The 24434-nt window shown below is 40.8% G+C and overlaps 1 protein-coding gene across 7 annotated transcripts in view; it reads left to right on the top strand.

Moving 5' to 3' along the window:
• LOC129822832 (zinc finger protein 438-like) overlaps window positions 1-24434 on the top strand; it is a 99872-nt gene that overhangs the window by 20737 nt on the left and 54701 nt on the right. For 4 of the 7 annotated variants that reach the window (XR_008754538.1, XM_055881275.1, XM_055881270.1 and 1 more), the window contains exon 2: window positions 19112-19328. The exons of the other annotated variants lie outside the window; for them this stretch is intronic. The gene's annotated coding sequence lies outside the window, so the exon portion shown is untranslated. The remainder of the gene's footprint in view (window positions 1-19111; window positions 19329-24434) is intronic. 7 annotated transcript variants of the gene reach the window in all.

Here is a 24434-nt window from a genome sequence, read left to right as displayed (position 1 = left end):
TACTGAGACAAGTGACGTTGTGATGGCCTGAGAAAGGTAACTCAACCGATCCATCTGGTCCATTTATCCAATGAATAATAAACCCATTTGGATTTACTTAACACCGATTTCTTCATGGTCTCTTACATCTATCCTTATTCTTCCTACGGCCGCTTTCCTCTTGATTAGCTAAATGCTTCATTGATCCGCCAGGTGAGAAGCTCCATGGAGGAACCATATTTATCACAAGCTTTCCTGAGAATTTTTAGATGTATATTATTTAAACCTCATTTAACACGGCAAGTCAGTTAAGAACAAATTCTTATTTACGATGACGGCCTACCCCGGCACCAATTGTGTGCTGCCCTATGAGACTCCCAATCACGGCCGGTTGTGATACAGCCTGGAATCTAACCAGGGTCTGTAGTGACGCCTCTAGCATTGAGATGCATTGCCTTAGAACACCGCGCCACTAGGGAGCATCATACAGGAAGGATGTTGTCTGCCTCTCTCTGCCACAAGCCGGCCCTTTTTCATCAGAAAACGATCAACGTAAATCCAGGGAATGTGACCGTCCTATAAGTCTGCAATACTGAACAAGTAAAAGCTGATCAGTTCACGTTTCTACCCACTGGAATTAGAGATGGGCTATTATTACAGAGCTTGTATGTGCTGAAGGTGGGCTTTTTCCTCCAAATGTCAGCAAAAGACAGACTTGATAATCAGTGTGAGGATGTAGAACTAGGCTACATTTTCAATGTCCTGAGATTGTGTAAAAGCGACATGACTCACGTTTTCCCTGAGAATCACAGCTAATTAAGAAAGTAATTAAGATTGTAATCTTTGCAGAGACAGAGAGCAAAAGCCCCAAATTGTCTATATTCAAATCAACCTTCAAAAGGAAATCCCGGCTCCATTCATGAAAGGGGGCAGAATTAAACCGTAACAATCACATTTTCTCTTTTTATATTCTGCCCTTTCCTGCGTCACCCGGGACATCTGTTGAAGAGCGCAATGTTACGCCAAGTAAAAAATCCCCTCTATGCACTCTGACTGTTCATTATGCATTCGCTATACATATTTCGACTGAATTTGATTTCAAGAAATGATGTCATCCCAAGGACACACTTCAATATACACTGAACAAAAATATAAACGCAACATGTAAACTAAGTGTATGCAACGCTATGTGTTTGGCATGATGGCATCAATGATGCAAAATGTGATGACGCAAATGATCTTTGTTGTGATGTTGTCTAACGCAATGCGATTTAGAAAATCTGCAACATCTTTGTTCTGGCGTGGCAAGCAGAATTCCTCATATTTAGTCTATAGTATTGACGGAAAACAGGTAAATTCTCCCTTACAAAGTGAATACGTTCTGGCTTCTTTTTGGAGCATCCAGTGTGTGTTGCTTTGAAATGTGCCATGTACACTCAGTTAGGTTGTTTATATTTGACATCACAGTTAGTGAGTGGTTTGACCTTCTCATAGTTCAACTTGATCCTCTAGTTCGTTCGTCTTTATTTTGAAGTCTGTTAAATTCATCTAGACTGGAGCATTCATCATGGTGACCGCCAATTTCTAAATATGATTCTGTTTTGGTTTTCTTGTCTGTCAAGCTCCCCCTGACAGTAAGCACAGTCACGTGACTTCCATAGCATAGGGCTACTTAAAGCAAGACTTACTGGGGATAAGTGTTCTCTGCCTGGGTTACAAAGAAAACCTCTGTTTCCTGAAACGCTTTATGTATCCTGAAGAAAAATATAAACTCAACATGTGAAGTGTTGGTACCATGTTTCATGAGCTGAAATAAAAGACCCCAGAAATGTTCCATACACACACACATTTGTTTACATCCCTGTTAGTGAGCATTTCTTCTTTGCCAAGATAATCCATCCACCTGACAGGTGTGGCCTATCAAGAAGCTGATTAAACAGCATGACCATTACACAGGTGCACCTTGTGATTGGGACAATAAATGCCCCCTCTAAAATGTTCATTTTTGTTACACAACACAATGCTGCAGATGGCTCAAGGTTTGAGGGGGTGTGCAATTGGCATGCTGACTAGAGGAATGTCCCCCAGAGCTGTGGCCAGAGAATTTAATGTTAATTTCTCTACTAATATCTCTACCATAAGCCGACTCCGTTGTTTTTAAAGAATTTGGCAATACGTCCAACCGGCCTCACAACCGTAGACCACGTATGGTGTCGCGTGGGCGATCGGTTTGCTCACCCCACATGGTGGCAGTGGGGTTATGGTATGGGCAGGCAAAAGCTATGGACAATGAACACAATTGCATTTTATTGATGGCAATTTGAATGCACAGATATACCGTGACAAGATCCTGAGTCTCATTTATGTGCCATTGTCGTGCCTTTTTTTAAGGTATCTGTGAACAACAGATGCATATCTGTATTCCCAGACATGTGAAGCCCATAGATTAGGATCTAATACATTTATTTCAATGGACTGATTTTCTTTTAATGAACTGTAACTCAGTAAAATACTTGAAATTGTTGCATGTTGCGTTTTATATTGTTTTTCGGTATACATTTTTTTTTAAATGGCATCTGCAAATGTTAAGACATCCTCTGATGTAGGTAGAGGTCTGTTTAATATATACGTCTAACTTAAAGTGCTAACTTGCCTCAATTTCTATATCCTATTTTCTTTTTTTTCTCTACAGTTTGTACCTATAAATGCCGACAATACTTTCACTCACATTAGTTTGGATCAGGAATAAGTCAAATTCCCAATAGTCTTCCTCCTGGTTTTCCGTTCTTTCCTCTGGCAGACAGGAAAGGGTTACTCTCCATGTTTCCTGCGGTATTCCCAGTGCTCTTGCTATGTTCTGATTGCCTTCTTGATGTTAAACATTCCCAGGCTTCTATAACCTTCTAGTTAGCCTGCACCGGCCAAGAGTTATCCCAGGTGAACAAGTGGGCAAACCTCCTGTTTTTTAAGGATAATATCTCTTCCGTTTTTTTAATGTCTTTTTTTGGTGGGAGGTGGGAGGGTTGGGAAAGCATTCTCTCTTTTTGCATTAATTCCTTAGCACCACGCCATGGGAAAGCATGTTTCCTGAATCATGTTTGTTGAATTGGCTAAGATCTAAAAAATAAAAATAAACATTCTGTATGTATGCAACCCTTACATTTTAGTGGAAACAAGCAATGCCGAATTTCACTTGTAGCCTACACTGTCTGATACAGTAACCCAGGGTTCCCCAACTGCCTGCCCGCGTCCAAATTTGATTTTGCCCACCAAGTTTTCTGAGCAAATTTTTTTTAAATGTATTTTATTGTTCTTTGTAAAATACTGTTAAAACACCAGCAAATCAGCTCCAAGTGATTTTTAATTTTGGAAAATATGTTCCAAAGTATTCCCACGCACAATAGAGAGTAGAGATACATTATGTGATCGCATACAAATGTAAGCAAGGTTTGAAATTATTGTTTTAATTAAACATTATATCCGTTTGGGATTCTTGCGGTCAATTTGCAGTTTACAAATTATTTGTAATTATGTTCCGGCCCCCTGGCCATCCGCTCAAGAAAAACTTGTTCCGCGGTTTAATCTAGTTGATGATCCCTGCAGTAGCCTATACATTGCTCTAAGAGTTAGGTTAAAGAACTTCTATGGTTGGTGAGGTAGCTAAGCCCAATGATGGAGGCCACTCATTGACTCAGCCAAGAGCTGTCAAAATGAAGAATGTGTTCCATTGACTACCTTAACTAGCCTTGCTGAGAGGTTTTTCTGACATGGCAGAAACACAATTTTGCATATGTCCATCAGTAGAAAATTGTCAAACGTATAAGCATGAGGTATGGCTATGCTAAATTACAATAGATGATCTATTCCAATGGAACTAAAAATCAGATCATCCTTGAGAATTTACAAGCTGAGATTGCTTCTCTGCAATTTGAGACAGTTATTGTTTGGCAAACAAAAACAATTCTGCATCCCAAAAATTTCCTGCAGTCTCATTCCCATGTTTTTTTTTTTTTTTTTTTCTCCCACCGCATTTCCCCCACACCGGTCCATCTCTCTCTCTCGACACCTGGTAGACAGACCGACGGACATGTTTGGGCTGCGTTCACGTTGTCTTGTCCGACTGAATGGAACGTCTAGTGATTCATGTGATTTGTATCAAGCCCAGACTAGATAAACAACAGGAGGGACTTCTTGTCATGGACCTGACGCAGGATCAGACCTGCCAAGGAAGCCCTATATTTAGCCCAGTGATGCTCCTGCTAATTGTCCTATGAGGCCTAATCATTTCCAGGCTCCCAGAGCAGCAAACAAATGATTGCAGAAGCCAGAACACTGACTGCTACCCTGATGTTAAGTTCCCAACGTCAACTGTGATTTCAGGGCTCTGCAAACATGAAGCAAATTATGGTGGTCTTTAGCCCATCTTCCATCTTGGATCTGAGTCTAGCTGCAAAACTCCTACTTTACATACGTCCCAACGTTGTTGTCTAGTGTTTCCTCTATATTCATTTGTCGACGGCACCCTGTTACGCACGCCTCTGAGAAGAGGGAACGCAACTCCCTGCTACAACTCAACTCTCTGAAGTGCAAGAGGTATGGACTGTAGGTGCGAGCAAGGATGACACAAAAGCAGATTTTACCGTTTACTTGGATTTATTTTCTTACACGGTAATATGGGGAAAAGGGGCTGGACGGAACCAAAGCAAAGAAAGTAAATATCAAAGTTCCCCCTCTCCTATCTAACCTGCCTACCCACTTAACTTACCTAACTTAACACCGCCTGGTGCCCTAACCAAAATACAGGGGGTGGTCCGCCCAGGTCTTACCTAGTGTGCCTAGACAGTAAATATACTACGGGTATATGTATGCCCTCGGGCCTCTTGCCTAAACACTCCCAAAGTGCCTTCTCCTTCCCCCCTGGGAACAAATGAAACAGAGTAATTATTAATGATTTCACAAACACTCACAAACACAGGACATAGAAAAACTGCTACCAACAACAACAGTACATACCACACTTTCTGATACACAACCCACTCTATATCACAATCTAATTTTTCTCTCTCAATCTCCAAATCTCTACTCCTTATCTCATCTCTCTCAATCTCTCCTCTCTCAATCTTCTCTCTCAATTGGGCAGAACACTGGCTTTTATCTTCAGGTGGCAATGGTGATTAGTGTCAGCTGCTTCTTGACGAGGGGGCGGGGTCAGCTCCAATCACCAATTAGCCTGGGGTTGACAAATCAGCTGGTTGTGGAGTACTTCAGGAAGCCATCTCCTGAAACACACACTCAAATACAAAACAGAACACAGAAACTGGGGAACGTAACACACCCGTGTTGCCGCCACTCAAAAAAAACCATTTAAAAAATATATATATTTCTGCGGAGACGTGGTTTTAAAAGGATAGTCTAAGAGTTTGGCAATTAATCCCTTTTTCTACTTACCCAGAGTCAGAAAGAACTCATGGATACCATTTTATGTCTCTGCGTCCAGTTTGAAGGAAGTTGCAAACCAGCGTCAGTGCAAATGCTAGCTAGCGTTAGCGCAAAGACTTAGCAATGGCTCGCGAAACTACCTTCAACTTCCTTCAAACTGCATGCAGATACAAATGGTATCTTTTAGTTCATCTGAATCTGGGTAAGTAGGAAAGGGATTTAATTGACAAAATGTCACACTATCCCTTTAAGATCAGAGCGACTAGTTACAATGTATATTTGTAGCAGAGCGAGCAGCGAGAGCCACGAGCGTACAGCCACCGCTTACTCCTTATCTCCCGACAGTGCAGTGGCGTTATACTTCAGATGGTGTCAACATAATTCAATTTTCATGCATTTTGGAGTAGAATGTCCTTTTTAAAAAGTCACCAGAAGTGACTTTTCAGCGGGTGTCCGGGAGCATGGCCCCCCCTCAAAAAAAAATCGGCTGATTGTGATTATCTTGATCGTGCCATGTGTGATCACAGACTATTAGTGCTGAGCGATTAACTGAAATGTCACTTTTTATTTGGTTATTTAACAACTACACTAAACAAAAATATCAACGCAACATGTAATGTGTTGGTCCCATGTTTCATGAGCTAAAATGAAAGCTTCCAGAAATGTTCCATACGCACAAAATTGTGTACAAATTTGTTTACAACCCTGCTGGTGAGCATTTCTCCTTTGCTAAAATAATCCATCCACCAGACAGGTGTGGCATATCAAGAAGCTGATTAAACAGCATGATCATTAACCAGGTACACCTTTTTCTGGGGACAATAAAGTACCACTCTAAAATGTGCAGTTTTGTCACACAACACAATGTCACAGATGTCTCAAGGAATGTCCATGTCCAATGTCCACATTAAAATAATTTAATGTTAATTTCTCTACCATAAGCCACCAATTTGGCAGCTCCAGACAACAAACACAATTGCATTTTATCGGCAATTTGAGTGCACAGCGATACTGTGATGAGATCCCATTGATGTGCCATTGTCGTGCCTTTTTTTGTGACCAACAGATGCATATCTGTATTCCCAGTCATGTGGAATCCATAGATTAGGGCCTAATGAATTCATTTAAATTGATGTATTTCCTTCTATGAACTGTAACTCAGTAAAATCTTTGAAATTGTTGCGTTTTATATTTTTGTTCAGTAACATTGTAAAAAAAAAAATCCCATCAACCCATCAGTTTAAGATAGAAAGATCTGCATCTCAATTCACCGCATCTGCCTATGTCGGCCTTCCGCACCTGCGGTGGACGATGGCCGAGCTACAGCGGTGTTTGTCAGACCATTAGAGATCCCGTCTTCTCACGAAAACATCTGTAGCGTCCGAACTGTTTGCGCTACAAACTAATATGACACTGCTGGAAATGGGAGTCTCTCGAACCTGATGGTGTTCTCCGTTTTGATCTACGACCCCACAAGTGTGACGGGACTCGTTTCGAAGTTAACCCATACAAAAGAATGGAAGTATGGAGGTAATTTTGTGCCAACAAAAATAAGGGGTTAAATATGTGTCCAGAAAAGCAATAATATTTCCTGAGCTTTCTTTTATCTCCTAGATATAGGACAGACAGTTCAAACAATTATTCCTTATGACACATTTTTGTTGTCTTTTTCCCCCCCTCAAAGATAAATAAGTAATATACCCAACTGAAATATTTTATTATTTCATTGTAATTTCCAATTTTTTATGTTGACCTGGCAATTGAATGTTCACTATTTTGGGCTTTGGAGTTTCCATAAAAAAGCTCTAATCATTCATGTTGAAACAAATGATCAAAACCGAAAACGGTGATCCTTTTATAGAGTCGAACCGAAACCAAACCAACCTCAAAAAGCATTATCGCTCAGCACTACAGACTATAGGTATACTTCAACAGACCAGTCCAGTGAAATACACTGTAACTGTACCAGCACCTGCCAGCAGCACTAACCCACAAAGCTCTATCACAGCTTTCACACAGGAAGCATCTCCCATCCACAGGATAGCTGCACCAAGTGGGCTCCATTAGGACTGATTGTAGGCCAGGCCAGGCAGTATGGGGCAGTATGGTGGTGTGCTGGTTCTGGTTGCAAAGTCTACTTACCGCTCCAGGTTTTTTCACCCCCCCCCCCCATGTGTTGGGTTACAGCTCTGTTTCCTGTGTGGTTCCTGTCCCCGCTCTCGCCCCGGTGAAGCTGCGGACACATGATCGTCAGGGTCAGGGGGTGAGGAGTTGTGGTAGGAAGAGCGGATAGGGAGAATTCTGAGCGGCCCTGCCTTGAGCCTTCTAAAGCCCCAGGAAAGAGGCTTTCCTTCCTGGTTGTTCTCTCACAGGAACTCTGGGGAAACCTGTGGCTCCCAGGCCTTTCCATGGGCATTTCCATTACTATTGGATGCCTAAAATGAAATAAAACTTTTTGTCACATGCTTAGTAAACAACCGGTGTAAACTAACAGTGAAGGGCTTACTTGATGACAATGCAGAGAGAGACATTGAAAAATAATAACATAAGGAATAAATACACAGAGTAACGATAACTTGGCTGTATACACAGGGTACCAGTACCTAGTCGATGTGCTGGGGTACTAGGTAATTGATGTAGACATGTACATATGGGTATGGGGTAGAATGACTAGGCAACCGGATAGAGAATAAACAGTAGCAGCAGCGTATATGATGAGTTAAAAGAGTTGGTGCAAAAAGGGTCAATGCAGATAGTCCGGGTAGCTATTTGGTTAACTATTTACAGTAGCAGTCTTATTGCTTGGGGGTAGAAGCTGTTTAGGGTCCTGTTGGTTCCAGAGTTGGTGCATTGTTACCGCTTATCGTGCGGTAGCAGAGAGAACAGTCAATGACTTGGGTGGAGGGAGTCTTTGACAACTTTTAGGGCCTTCCTCTGACACTGCCTGCTGTAGAGGTCCTGGATGGCAGGGAGCTCGGGCCCCAGTGATCGTACTGGGCCGTACACACTACCCTCTGGAGCGCCTTGCGGTCGGATGCCAAGCAGTTTCCATACCATGATGCATGGTGATACAGCCAGTCAAGATGCTCTCAATGGTGCAGCTGTAAAAAAAGATTGAGGATCTGAGGGCCCATGAAAAATCTTTTCAGCCTCCGAAGGGGGAAGAGGCATTGTCATGCCTTCACTATTGTGTTGGTGTGTGTGTGAACCATGTTAATTCCTTAGTGATGTGGAAACTGAGGAACTTGAAACACTCCAACCCATTCCACTACAGCCCTGTCGATGTGGATGGGGGCATGTTCGGTCCTCCGTTTCTGGTAGTTCACGATCAGCTCCTTTGTCTTGCTAACGTTGAGGGAGAGGTTGTTGTCATTTTTTCCCTAGGTGTTAGGTCAGCTTTAATATTGCATATTGTGGCTTCCATCAATGTAATTGTCTGCATAATTTCCAATCCCCCATTTAAAAAAAATGTAAATATATATTTTCCCTAACCCTACCACCCCTCCCCTAGTTGGAGTAAACTAATGGACAACAACTCTTAGGCTTCTACTTCCAGCTTATACAGTTGAAGTCGGAAGTTTACATACACTTTAGTCAAATACATTTAAACTCAGTTTTTCACAATTCCTGACATTTAATCCTAGTAAAAATTCCCTGTCTTAGGTCGTTAGGATCACCACTTTATTTTAAGAATGTGAAATGTCAGAATAATAGTAGAGAGAACGATGTATTTCAGCTTTTATTTCTTTCATCACATTCCCAGTGGGTCAGAAGTTTACATATACTCAATTTGTATTTGGTAGCATTTCCTTTAAATTGTTTAACTTGGGTTAAACGTTTCAGGTAGCCTTCCACAAGCTTCCCACGATAAGTTGGGTGAATTTTGGCCCATTCCTCCTGACCGAGCTGGTGTAACTGAGTCAGGTTTGTAGGCCTCCTTGCTCGCACACGCTTTTTCAGTTCTGCCCACACATTTTCTATAGGATTGAGGTCAGGGCTTTGTGAAGGCCACTCCAATACCTTGACTTTGTTGTCCTTAAGCCATTTTGCCACAACTTTGGAAGTATGCTTTGGGTCATTGTCCATTTGGAAGACCCATTTGCGACCAAGCTTTAACTTCCTGACTGATGTCTTGAGATGTTGCTTCAATATATACACACAATTTTCCTACCTCATGATTCCATCTATTTTGTGAAGTGCACCAGTCCCTCCTGCAGCAAAGCACCCCCACAACATGATGCTGCTACCCCCGTGCTTCACGGTTGGGATGGTGTTCTTCGGCTTGCAAGAATTTTTCCTCCAAACATAACGATGGTCATTATGGCCAAATAGTTCTATTTTTGTTTCATCAGACCAGAGGACATTTCTCCAAAAAGTATGATCTTTGTCCCCATGTGCAGTTGCAAACCGTAGTCTGGCTTTTTTATGGCGGTTTTGGAGCATTGGCTTCCTTGCTGAGCGGCCCTTTAGTTTATGTCGATATAGGACTAGTTTTACTGTGGATATAGATACTTTTGTACCCTTTTCCTCCAGCATCTTCACAATGTCCTTTGCTGTTGTTCTGGGATTGATTTGCACTTTTCACACCAAAGTACGTTCATCTCTAGGAGACAGAACACGTCTCTTTCTTGAGCGGTATGATGGCTGCGTGGTCCCATTGTGTTTATACTTGTGTACTATTGTTTGTACAGATGAACGTGGTACCTTCAGGCGTTTGGAAATTGCTCCCAAGGATGAACCAAACTTGTGGAGGTCTGCAATTTTTTCCCCTGAGGTCCTAGCTGATTTCTTTTGATTTTCCCATGATGTCAAGCAAAGAGGCACTGAGTTCGAAGGTAGGCCTTGAAATACATCCACAGGTACACCTCCAATTGACTCAAATAATGTCAATTATTCTATCAGAAGCTTCTAAACCATGACATAATTTTCTGGAATTTTCCAAGCTGTTTAACCTGTTAGGGGGGCAGCCCGACACCGGTACACTTATGACAACATCCAGCTCAAAGTGCAGGGCGCGAAATTCAAAATCTATTTTTTTTAAATATTTAACTTTCACACATTAACAAGTCCAAGACACCAGGTGAAAGGTGCACATCTTGTGAATCAAGCCAACATGTCCGATTTTTAAAATGTTTTACAGGGAAGACAAAATATGTAAATCTATTAGCTAGACACAACTTTTCTAACTCCATCAGTTTCTTACTCCATCAGGTGCTATCACAAATTCGACCAAATAAAGATATAAATAGCCACTAACCAAGAAACAAATTCATCAGATGACAGTCTGATAACATATTTATTGTATAGCATATGTTTTGTTCGAAAAAATGGCATATTTTATGTATAAACCATAGTTTACATTTCAGCTACAATCCGAAATTGCACCGAAAGCAGCCATAATATTTACAGACACCAACGTCAAATAGCTAATTACTCATCATAAGACATTTCTGAAAAATACATAGTCTGCAGCAATTGAAAGACAGGCATCTTGTGATTCCAAACAATACTTCCAATTTATTAAATGTTTTACAGCGAAACAAAATGTATCGCTATATTAGCGTAGCTACAATAGACAGACACAATTTGGCGCCCACGGCCAGTTCACATGCACGACAGATATATGAAATAACATCATAAAATGGGTCTTACTTTTGCTGATCTTTCATCAGAATGTTGAAGAAGGTGTCCTCTGTCCAGATGAGTCGTTGTTTCGATTCAGAATGGCAAATTTCCCTCTTCAATTAGCATTGGCACTAGCCGAGTGGCACAAATTTCTCCAACGTAAACACAGTCAGAGGACGGAACACGGCAAAACTCCCGAATAAAGTTTCAATAATCTGATTAAACTATATTGAAAAAACATACATTACGATGATATGGTCACATGTATCAAAAAAAATTCGAGCTGGAGACGTTAGTCCTTCTTACGGCAGCAAAACAGAAGTCAATCCCACTTCCTTCAGAGTACCGGAAGTGGACGGTCACGTCAAAGAAATAGGTTTTTTTCCACCACAGAACAAGATGAGCACAAAAATGTCTTCTCTGACATCCTCTTTACACCAATATGAAGGCGTATAGAGTGTAAATAGACTCCTAAGTGTCAAGACCATGTATAGGCATCAAGTTGAAAAGAGCATCGATTTCTGACATTTCACTTCCTGGTCAGGAAAAGTGCTGCAGAAGGACTTCTGTTTCACTCAGAGAAATAATTCCAACTCTTTTAGAAACTAGAAAGTGTTTTCTATCCAAAAATAATAATAATAATATTCATATTGTACGAGCAAGATTTGAGTAGGAGGCCGTTTGAAATGGGCACGATTTCACTGGCTACTCAACACTTTGCCTTGCAGCCATAAGAAGTTTTAAAGGCACAGTCAACTTAGGGTATATAAACTTCTGACCCACTGGAATTGTGATACAGAGAATGATAAGTGAAATAATCTGTCTGTAAAAAATTATTGGAAAAATAACTTGTGTCACGCACAAAGTAGATGTCCGAACTGACTTGCCAAAACTATAGTTTGTTAAAACTTCTAATGGCTCAAATCCCGTTAGCGGGAACGATTTGACAACATCCGGTGAAATGGCAGAATGCCAAATTCAAATTAAATTATTAGAAATATTTAACTTTCATAAAATCACAAGTGCAATACACCAAAAGGAAGCTTAACTTCTTGTTAATCCAGCCACCGTGTCAGATTTCAAAAAGGCTTTACGGCGAAGCAAACCATGCTATTATCTGGACAGCGCCCCATAATACAAATGCATTTTCAACAAGTCAGGCGCGACACAAAACTCAGAAATAACAATATAATTCATGCCTTACCTTTGAAGATCTTCTTCTGTTGGCACTCCAATATGTCCCAGAAACATCACAAATGGTCATTTTGTTCGATTAATTCCTTCGTTATATCCCCAAAATGTCAATTTATTTGGCGCGTTCTATTCAGAAAAACACCGGTTCCAAATCGCCCAACATGACTACAAATGTATCTAATAAGTTATCTGCAAACTTGGTCCAAACATTTCAAACATATTTCCTAATCCAACCTTAGATATCCTAAAACGTAAATAATCGATCAAATTTAAGACGGAATATACTGTGTTCAATAGCGGATAAAATGAAAGTGGAGCGAGTTCCTATTCGTGCGCTCTAAACAAAACAGTCCAATTGGCTCGACACATAGAAAGGAAAGGGCTACTTCCTCATTTCTCAAAGGAAAAACATCAACCAATTTCTAAAGACTGTTAACATCTAGTGGAAGCCATAGGAACTGCAACCAGATGCCTGATAAATCTAGTATCCCATAGAAAATTAATTGAAAACACAGTCATCTCAATTTTTTTTTCCTGGATGGTTTGTCCCCGTGGCTTCGCCTGCCAAATAACTTCTGTTATACTCACAGACACGATTTTAACAGTTTTAGAAACTTTTAGAGTGTTTTCTATCTAAAGCTATCAATTAAATGCATATCCTAGCTTCTGGGCCTGAGAAACAGGCAGTTTACTTTGGGCACGCTTTTCATCCGGACGTGAAAATACCACCCCCTAACACAGAGGTTTTAACAAGAAATTTGTGGAGCTGTTGAAAAACGAGTTTTAATGACTCCAACCTAAGTGTATGTAAACTTCCGACTTCAACTGTACATACTATATACATTTTGCGGACACGTTATAGTTTTACGGACACGTTCTATTAGCCATATATTTTTCAACTGTGTTGTTTCACAAAAGTTCTGAGACATTCTATTCTCATAGATTCTACATATTGTAAATTAAAGATAAAAATGTTTGCTAAGAGTAGTATTATTTTATTAATCGGTTGACTATGACTTTAAATCACCCAGCAGTGCTATTTGCATAGTTAGCTCCAGGTAAATGTTGCAATTTTTCAGCCATTCCTGTACTTGCGACCAAAAACAAGCTACATATGAACAGTACCAAAATACATTTTCTTATGTTTCTTTCTCTTCACAGTAAAATCGGCAGAGCTGGGATGGTTGTATCCCCCATATGTAACATTCTATTGGTTGCAAGAATTTTGTATAATAATTTAAATCGAAAACCTCTAAGTTTTGAATACCGTGTTGTTTTGTGTATCAGTTCATAAACCATGTGCCATGGAATCGGTACATTGAAAATCTCTTCCCAAATATTTTGCAATCTATATGGCACAGCTGTCATTTTTTGGGGTCCTTAAATGAAACTGGTATACTTTTTTTTACTTATCACAATTTTTTTTGTCGATTTTGGTCTTTGCCATACAAGTTCCTTACATTCTCCCCCTTCCACTTGCCTCTTCCATTTCTGCGTTAATGCTGCAATGAGTGGGTTGTAATTTTGAGTAGAGCATACATTTATATTTTTGTTACCTGCATGTGTGACAACTCCACAAATCCTATTTATGATATAATTTACAAAGATTATACCTTTTTTATTTAAAAAAATGTACTCCAATAATATATATATTTTTAAATCAATTTAGAATATTTGAGTTTTTCCATAATATTTGTTCTGTCTTTTCTGGTGGATTGAACTGAAATTCTAACCAACTTTCTACGGCTTGTTTTAAAAATAGATATTTTGGAGATGATTTCATTTTCAAATAAGCGAAAGTGAGAGGTTATAATCTGAATAAAGGGGAAACGGCCATTTTTGAACATGTGTTGAAACATTCTTACTAATCTGCTAGAGAGCCAGTTCAGATTTAAACCAAACTTTTGAACAACTGAAGCCTTTAGTGAGAGGCCTAATGGTGTAATATTTAATAAGTTCTGCCCTCTGAATTTATATTCATTATATAACAGCATTCATTTTGTCTGGCTTTCTGTTCCAAATCAAATGGAATATTTTTAGCTCACATATGACTAAAGAGTTAATCAGGGTGATTTTTCCACAAATAGACAGGTATCTTCCTTTCCACGGTAGCAAGATCTTATCTATTTTTGCTAACTTTCTATAAACATTTCTTGTAATGAGATAATTTCTTTCTTTTGGGATATGAATACAGAGTATGTCCACGTCAGACCATTTTATTGGTAAACTACACAGTAATATAAAAGCTGTATTTTTTTGTGATCATTATGTAATATACAGTCATGGCCAAAAGTTTTGAGAATGAAACAAATATTGATTTTCACAAAGTCTGCTGCCTCAGTTTGTATGATGGCAATTTGCATATACTCCAGAATGTTATGAAGAGTGATCAAATTAATTGCAAAGTCCCTCTTTACCATGGAAATGAACTGAATCCCCCCCCCAAAAAAATTCCACTGCATTTCAGCCCTGCCACAAAAGGACCAGCTGACATCATGTCAGTGATTATCTCGTTAACACAGGTGTGAGTGTTGATGAGGACAAGGCTGGAGATCACTCTGTCATGCTGATTGAGTTCAAATAACAGACTGGAAGCTTCAAAAGGAGGGTGGTGCTTGGAATCATTGTTCTTCCTCTGTCAACCATGGTAACCTGCATGGAAACACGTGGCGTCAACATTGCTTTACACAAAAAGGGCAAGGATATTGCTGCCAGTAAGATTGCACCTAAATCAACCATTTATTGGATCATCAAGAACTTCAAGGAGAGCGGTTCAATTGTTGCGAAGAAGGCTTCAGGACGCCCAAGAAATTCCAGCAAGCGCCAGGACCGTCTCCTAAAGTTGATTCAGCTGCAGGATTGGGGCACCACCAGTACAGAGCTTGCTCAGGAATGGCAGCAGGCAGGTGTGAGTGCATCTGCACGCACCGTGAGGTGAAGACTTTTGGAGGATGGCCTGGTGTCAAGAATTGCAGCAAAGAATCCACTTCTCTCCAGGAAAAACATCAGGGACAGACTGATATTCTGCCAAAGGTACAGGGATTGGACTGCTGAGGACTGGGGTAAAGTCATTTTCTCTGATGAATCCCCTTTCCGATTGTTTGGGGCATCCGGGAAAAAAAGCTGTTCCAGAGAAGACAAGGTGAGCGCTACCATTAGTCCTGTGTCATGCCAACAGTAAAGCATGCTGAGATCATTCATGTGTGGGCTCACTCAAATTCTGCCTAAGAACACAGCCATGAATAAAGAATGGTAGCAACACATCCTCCAAGAGCATCTTCTCCCAACCATCCAGGAACAGTTTGGTGATGAACAATGCCTTTTCCAGCATGATGGAGCACCTTGGCATAAGGCAAAAGTGATAACTAAGTGGCTCGGGGAACAAAACATCGATATTTTGGGTCCATGGCCAGGAAACTCCCCAGACCTTAATCCCATTGAGAACTTGTGGTCAATCCTCAAGAGGCGGGTGGACAAACAAAAACCCACAAATTCTGACAAACTCCAAGCATTGATTATGAAAGAATGAGCTGCCATCAGTCAGGATGTGGCCCAGAAGTTAATTGACAGCATGCCAGGGCGGATTGCAGAGGTCTTGAAAAAGAAGGGTCAACACTGCAAATATACTCTTTGCATCAAATTCATGTAATTGTCAATAAAAGCCTTTGACAATTATAAAATACTTGTAATTATACTTCAGTATTACATTGTACCATCTGACACAATATCTAAAGACACTGAAGCAGCAAACTTTGGAAATTAATAGTTGTGTCATTTTGGTAGTTCATAATTTGGTCTTAATCCAGAGAGGTTAGAAAAAGTATCTCGATCATCTATGAGGCTGTGGAGGGAGAACATTAATTTTCAGTGTACAATGACACCTTTGTTTTTAAGCCCTGGATTTCTAGGCCCTTGATACTATTGTTGGATCTGATTTTAATAGCTAACATTTCAATGGCCATAATAAATAATTATGCCGATAGTGGACAACCTTGTTTTACTCCTCTTGACAGTTTTTTAAAAACTTTTTGAGAAGTAGCCATTATTTACTATTTCACACCTAGGGTTACTATACATAACTTTAAACCTTTGTATAAGAGATTGGCCAAAATGTAAATATTCCAGTTATTTATATATACATTCCAGTCGTACTTCATCAAAGCCTTTTCAAAGTCAACTATGAATACCAGGCCTGGTTTGCCAGATTTTTCATAGTGTTCTGTTGTTTCCAATGTATCGTCCATGTAAAAAACCTGTCTGATTTAGGATGAATAATATCTGACAATACCTTTTTTAATTCTAAGCGCTATGCACTTTCCTAGAATTTTTGCATCACAACATTAAAGTGTAAGGGGCATCCAATTTCTTAAGTGGATTGGATTTGTATATTTACCACTTGAGACCGGTTTCAGTAATAATGAAATCAGACCTTGTTGAGTGTCTGGTAATCTATGATTTTTATAGGAGTGGTTAAAACATGGTCCTCTGAGTACATCAAAAAGGTTTGGTATACCTCAACTGGTATGCCATCCAGCCCTGGAGTTTTCCAGGAATTAAAGGCTTTAATTGCAACAAGACATTCCCCTTCTGTAATTTGGTCTTCACATGAGTCTTTATTTACAGCTGTTAATTTTAAACCTTACATTGGCGCCATGTTCAGAAATGCCTCCAAAATATCCAGAGAAATTGCAGAGAGCCACGTCAAATAACTTAAATACTCATCATAAACTTTGATGAAAGATACGTGTTTTACATAGAATTAAAGATACACTTGTTCTTAATGCAACCGCTGTGTCAAAAAGCTTTACGGCAAAAAGCTTTACGGCAAAAGCACAATACAGTGATCCCTCGCCACTTCGCGGTTCACTTATCGCGGATTCGCTATTTCGCGGATTTTCATAATGCATTTTTTTTTTTTTTTTGGTGCATTGTGCTCTGAGTCCGGATGACATAAACGCCCTGATTGATGGAGACGCACAGCCGCTGACCGATGCAGAGCTGGCAGAAATGACAAAGCCACAAAGCGACGATGAAAGAGAAGAGGGAGAAGAGGACACGAGAGATGAGGAGGAAGGACTAACGCTTGGTCGCTTAACAACCATGGTGCGAATGGCCACTGAACTTAAGCGAGTAGCTGAGGAATGGGACCCTTTGATGAGCCGTTCATTACAGTTCTCCAACGTAATCGATGGTGGCATGTCGGTGTACAAGGATCTTTTTGCAAAGAAGAAAAAAGAGCGACAACAGCTGCCTATCACTATGTTCTTCTCCCGAACAAACACACCTGCACCGCGGGCTTCAGAAGAAGAGAACACTGCAGAGCGCAGTCAGGATGCAGCGGCCCAGTCTGAAGAGCAGTGAAACGGCCTACACGTGAGTCACTGTATTTGTATACATGTAATAGTTGCTAATTGTAAAAAAAAAAAAAAATTCTATTTCGCGGATTTCACTTATCGCGGGTCATTTTCGGAACGTAACCCCCGCGATAAACGAGGGATTACTGTATTCAATAATCTGAGAACAGCGTTCAGCAACAAAAGGAAGCCATACAGTTACCCGCCAAATTATGTAGTCAACAAAACTCATAAAAGATCAAATCTTCACTTACCTTTGCTGATCTTCGTCGGAATGCTCTCCCAGGACTCCCACTTCCACAAGAAATGTTTGTTTTGTTCGGTAATGTCCATCATTTATGTCCAAATAACTATTTTTGTTAGCGTGTTTGGTAAACAAATCCAAAGTCAGGAAGCGCGTTCACTAAAAGCAGACGAAATGTCAAAAAGTTCCATAACAGTCAGTAGAAACATGTCAAACGATGTATTGAATCAATCTTTAGAATGTTTTTAACATAAATGTTCAGTAACGTTCCAACCGGAGAATTACATTGACTTCAGATGTGCGATGGAACAGAGCTCCCTCTCATGTGAACGCGCATGGTCAGAGCATGGTCAGGTCATGATAGACCTGACTAATTCCTGTCTCATTCGGCCCCACTTCACAGTAGAGGCATCAGACAAGGTTCTACAGACTGTTGACATCTAGTGGAAACCGTAGGAAGTGCAAACTCATCCATATCCCACTGTGTATTCAATAGGGTCTTGGTTGAAAATCGAACAACCTCAGAATTCCCACTTCCTGTTTGGATTATTTCTCAGGTTTTTGCCTGCCATATGAGTTCTGTTATACTCACAGACATCATTCAAACAGTTTTAGAAATTTCAGAGTGTTTTCTATCCAATACGAATAATAATATGCATATATTAGCAACTGGGACTGAGGAGCAGGCAGTTTACTATGGGCACCTCTGGGCACCTTTCATCCAAGCTACTCAATAGTGCCCCTGTAGCCATAAGAAGTTAACAGGTGTGCCTTGTTAATTTGTGGAATTTCTTCCCTTCTTAATGCATTTCAGCCAATCAGTTGTTGGCATAAGGTAGGGTTGGTATACAGAAGATAGCCCTATTTGGTAAAAGACCAAGTCCATATTATGGCAAGAACAAGATTCATGGTCAAATTGTTTCAAAGAAGCCACTACTAAAGGACACCAACAAGAAGAAGAGACTTGCTTGGGCTAAGAAACAATGGACATTAGACCGGTGGAAATCTGTCCTTTGGTCTGATGAGTCCAAATGTTCGATTTTTGGTTCCAACCGCCATGTCTTTGTGAGGCGCAGAGTAGGTGAACGGATGATCTCCGCATGTGTGGTTCCCACCGTGATGCATGGAGGAGGTGGGGTGCTTTGCTGGTGACACTGTCAGTGATATATTTAGAATTCGAGGCACACTTCACCAGCATGGCTACCACAGCATTCTGCAGCAATATGCCATCCCATCTGGTTTGCACTTATTCTCACTATCATTTGTTTTTCAACAGGACAATGACCCAACACACCTCCAGGCTGTGTAAGGGCTATTTGACCAAGAAGGAGAGTGATGGAGTGCTGCATCAGATGAACTGGCCACCACAGTCACCAGATCTCAACCCAATTGAGATGGTTTGGATGAGTTGGACTGCAGAGTGAAGGAAAAGCAGCCAACAAGTGCTCCCCATATGTGGGAACTCCTTCAAGGTTGTTGGAAAAGCATTCCAGGTGACTACCTCGTGAAGCTGGTTGAGAGAATGCCAAGAGTGTGCAGAGCTGTGATCTAAGCAAAGGGTGGCTACTTTGAAGAATCTACAATCTAAAATATATTTTGGTTTCTTAAACACTTTTTTTTGTGGTTACTACATGATTCCATATGTGTTATTTCATAGTTTTGATGACCTCACTATTATTCTACATTGTAGAAAATAGTAAAAATAAAGCAAAACCGTTGAATGAGTAGGTGTGTACAAACTTTTGACTGGTACTGTATATTGAAAAATCTTGCATATCTTAATTTATCTCCACATTTAACAAATAATTTGTGTAATAATGTTGGCAGTTCATATGAATGATTGTTACCTATAACCAGGATTGGCATTACAAAAATTACATTTATGGAAACCAATCATTATTTTGGCAAACCAATTATTGTAATTTATCCTGTATTGTCCCTAATTTCATTTCCCCATAGCAACAGATGTGGGATACACACACACACACACACACACACACACACACACACACACACACACACACACACTCCCCACCCTTCCCACAATAACCACAATAACCACAAGCTCAGATGTTCAACAGTTGTTCTATCCCGAGCCCAACTCAAGAGAAGACGTGATGTGTGAATTTATATGCAGTAATAGCTGTTTTAGAAGGCATGCAAAATTGAGCAAGAATGGGGAGATTTGATTAACCAATGTCAAGTTCTAGCTGATGGCGCTCAGATACACCCCTCTACCCTGAAACACCCACACAGGGCTCCCCCGTTGTGACCATTTTTCCAAGCATCTCTGTGCAGTCAGATCTTTTTATTATTTTGTGCCACCAGGGCCACAAAAATTTTCCCCCTCTATGATTGACCGAGTGTGAACCCCCCCCCCCCCAACCGGGGGCTTTGACTTTGTTGGACCAACCCTGCCAGGCAGACTCAGACTTTTGAATAGGTAGTGCTGCTTTAGTGGGTCTCTGACCATGTTTATCTTTCTGTCCTTCGTGTGTAGGTGGCTTTGGTGGGTGCCTAGTGTAGTGTACAGGGTTGGGGACCGCTCCATCATGACAAGACAATAGATTATAAATATGACTTATTTATTTTAAAATGTATATCCTATATCTGCACAAAATTGAAAGCTCTCTCTGTCACAACTCTAGCTCTTAGACACGCAAATGCCAGAGCCCATGTAACCATTTTCCTTTCTCACTCACTTAACACAAAAACATACACCCCACCTTCTATCACAATACACCCACACATACCCACATACTTTGCATTCTATGTCCTCTGTTTGCTGTGTTTTTATCCCTACCATATTGATTCCTACCTAATTGCTGTATTCTAAGTACTTTTGTGGCGCCACACTGCAAGGTCACTGACCTCCTTCCTATAGGCTGTCTCATCATCGTCGGTCATCAGGCCTACCACCGTTGTGTCATCAGCAAACTTGATGTTTGGAGTCGTGCACAGCCACACAGTTGTGGGTGAAAAGGGAGTACAGGAGGGGACTAAGCACGCACCCCTGACAGTCTCACGTGTTGAGGGTCAGTGTGGCGGATGTGTTGTTGCCTACCGTCGCCACCTAGGGGTGGCTAGTCAGGAAGTCCAGGATCCTGTTGCAGAGGGAGGTGTACAGTCCCAGGGTCCTGAGCTAAGTGATGAGCTTGGAGGGCACTATGGTGTTGAATGCTGAGCTGTAGTCAAGGAGCAGCATTCTTATGTAGGTGTTCCTCTAGTCCAGATGGGAGAGGGCAGTGTGGAGTGCAATTGATATTGAGTCATCTGTGGATCTGTTGGGGAGTTATGCGAATTGGAGTGGGGTCCATGGTGTCTGGGATGATGGTGTTGTGAGCATTTCATGGCTACAGATGTGAGTGCTACAGAGCGATAGTAATTTAGACATGTTACCTTGGTGTTCTTTCTCAGAGGGACTATGGTGGTCTGCTTGCAACACTGACTGGATCAAGGAGAGGTTGAACATGTCAGTGAAGACACTTGCCAGCTGGTCAGCACATGTGTACACATCCTGTTAATCCATCTGGCCCTGTGGCCTTGTGAATGTTAACCTGTTTAAAGGTCTTTCTCACATAAGCTACGGAGAGCGAGATCACACAGTTGTCCGGAACAGCTGGTGCTCTCATGCATGGTTCAGTGTTACTTGCTTCGAAGCGAACATAAAAGCATTTAGCTCGTCTGGTAGGCTCACGTCACTGGGCAACTCGCTGCTAGGTTTATCTTTGTAATCTGTGATAGTTTGCAAGCCCTGCAACATCTGACGAGCGAACATTCCTCGCCCTATTTTTACAATAGGGTATTATGTGATACATACAGTATCATACCTGGCTTCTCCACCTCCCCTCATTCTGTACTCTGTGGTACTTTGGGGATGTCAAGAAGAGGCGTGCTTGCGTCCGAGGGAGGGAGGGAGAGAGTAAACTGTGTTTGTCAGCTTTTTAAACCCCAGAAATGTTTTCTACTCTCCTCCGCTCCTCATCCTAATGACAGACTAATCCCCCTCTCCTGTTCCTTCTCTCCTCCACCGATTATAAATAGGTCTCTTTCTCTTTTTTTTTCTCCCCTGCTCTGCCTGCTTCGCACTGAAAATTAGCCGAGATGATGAGTCTGCTCTTGCAAGCAATCAATTCTCTGTGCTAAGTCCCTCAAAAGAAGGTTACCTGTGGCAATAGAGACCCAGGCAGCTACGAAACCCCAATCCTGCCTCTCCTGCCAATTTTCTATTCAACTAATTAAAAAAATTGCATCGGCCTGGAGAGTGAGCTGAATGAAATGTCAAAATATTGATGTGATTTTAGCGCGTTTGTTATGGGGAGCGACAGGTAGGGAGGCAGGCAGGCCGTAGCTGTGTGGAGGAATTAGGAGTGGCTGTGCCAACCAGGGGGTACTTTAATGATATTAGTAGTGATCTAGTTATTTATGAGGCTGTAAGTTATTCATGCCCCGTGCTGGCTATCTGTCACAGCTTGAGCTGAGTGCTTTGACTGGAGACAATTATAGTCTGGCTAAATACTGGCGGCCGCAACGCTGCGGTACTTCAAAGTCTTTCAAATTATTTACTGTCTTGAGTGTCTTCTTCACCCCTCTGCCCATGGTGATGGCCTTAAGTACTACAACCAGGGGGGTGTTCAGTAGGGAGGAAACATTTATTACCTGATATTGTCCAATTAGAGATGCTCCATTGGACTCCGTATTTCTACAAGTGCAGGGTTCGATACTGCGACCAAAAGTGTCACATTTGCGACCATTTGACTTGGCAGTCCGACACACTTTTATTTTTTATTTTTTTACCTGGTCACGTTAGTTTCACAATTAGCTTTTTTATTATCATGATTAATTCAAACAGTAATGTGCAATTGACCAAAAATTTACCAACTTTCTGAGGAGGAAACAACGGCACGGGAATGCCCCAGTCTGTGTGTGTGCAGTGTACGTAGGGCCAAATGTCTACCACTTTGTATAGCTGTACCGTCGATGAAAATGGAAATGAACAGGTAACTACAAAGTACCCTCTGCCTACCTGGCAGCATCATTATGATTTGCATCAATCCAGTGGTCATTTGTTTTGAAAACTTCATCACAAGTGCACTACATACCTAGGCGGCGTGTCCGTAAGCTAAGCTTCCCCTAAAGTAAAATAAAATTGGCAAAATGATGTAACCTAATTAGCCTACTCCGGTCTATACAGAAATAAAATCATTCAAAATAGGCTACTACACTAGAAAGCATGATTTGGCCACAGAGGATGATTGACTTGTTAAAAAAAATTATGAAAGCTGGTGGTTCAATATTCCCAGTAAAGAAGTTTTAGGTTGTAGTTGTTTTAGGAATTATGACCTGTCGACTATTTCTCCCTATTTGTAAATCATATACCTTTGACTATTGGATGTTCCGAAAGGCACTTTAGAATTGCCAGCCTAATCTCGGGAGTTGATAGGCTTGAAGTCATAAACAGCGCTGTGCTTCAAACATGTTAAGAGCTGTTGGCAAACACAGTAAAGTGCTGTTTTTAATGAATGCTTACGAGCCTGCTGCTGCCTACCACTTCTCAGTCAGACTGCTCTATCAAATATCAAATCATAGACTTAATTATAATAAACACACAGAAATACGATCCTTTGGTCATTAATATGGTCAAATCCGGAAACTATAATTTCGAAAACTAAATGTTTAATCTTTCTGCGGAATACGGAACCATTCCTTATTTTGTCGAACGGGTGGCAACCCAAAATCTAAATATTGCTGTTCCATTGCACAACCTTCAATATTATGTCATAATTATGTACAATTCGGGCAAATTAATTACGATATTTGTTAGGAAGAAACACAGTTCGCAATGAGCCAGGCAGCCCCAAACTGTTGCATATACCCTGACTCTGCTTGCACTGAACGCAAGAGAATTGAGACAATTAGTTAATATTGCCTGCTAACATGCATTTATTTTAACTAAATATGCAGGGTTAAAAAAATATATATTTCTGTGTATTGATTTTAAGAAAGGCATTGATGTTTATGGTTAGGTACATTTGTGCAACGAATGTGCTTTTTTCACAAATGCGCTTTTGTTAAATCACCCTTTTGGCGAAGTTGAATTAGGCTGTGATTCGATGATAAATTAACAGGCACCGCATTGATTATATGCAACACAGGACAAGCTAGTTAACCTAGTAATATCAACCATGTGTAGTTAACTAATGATTATTTGAAGATTGATTGTTTTTTATAAGATAAGTTTAATGCTAGCTAGCAACTTACAATGGCTCATAGCAGCCACAAGGTTCTTTTGACGCTGCACTCGTGTAACAAGTGGTCAGCTTGCCACGCAGTTTCCTTATGGATTGCAATATAATCGGCGTCCAAAAAGGGCGATTACCGATTTATTATGAAAACTTGAAATTGGCCCTAATTAATTGGCTATGCCGATTTAATCGGTCGACCTCGAGTTGGAATGCTATAGATCCGCTTTACATTACTTTTGCTAGCTCCCCCTTACCTCAACTTTTGCTTCTCACCTTAACTCCCCCCGGGACACATCTTCTCCTCTTGTAAGGAGACTACATCACAGAGGCACATCTAAGGCCTGTGGAGAGAGT

The sequence above is a fragment of the Salvelinus fontinalis genome, chromosome 25 (genome assembly GCF_029448725.1).
Source record: "Salvelinus fontinalis isolate EN_2023a chromosome 25, ASM2944872v1, whole genome shotgun sequence".
NCBI lineage: Eukaryota > Metazoa > Chordata > Actinopteri > Salmoniformes > Salmonidae > Salvelinus > Salvelinus fontinalis.
The sequence above is the reverse complement of the archived record's forward strand: the minus strand, read 5'-3'. Positions and strand labels throughout refer to the sequence as shown.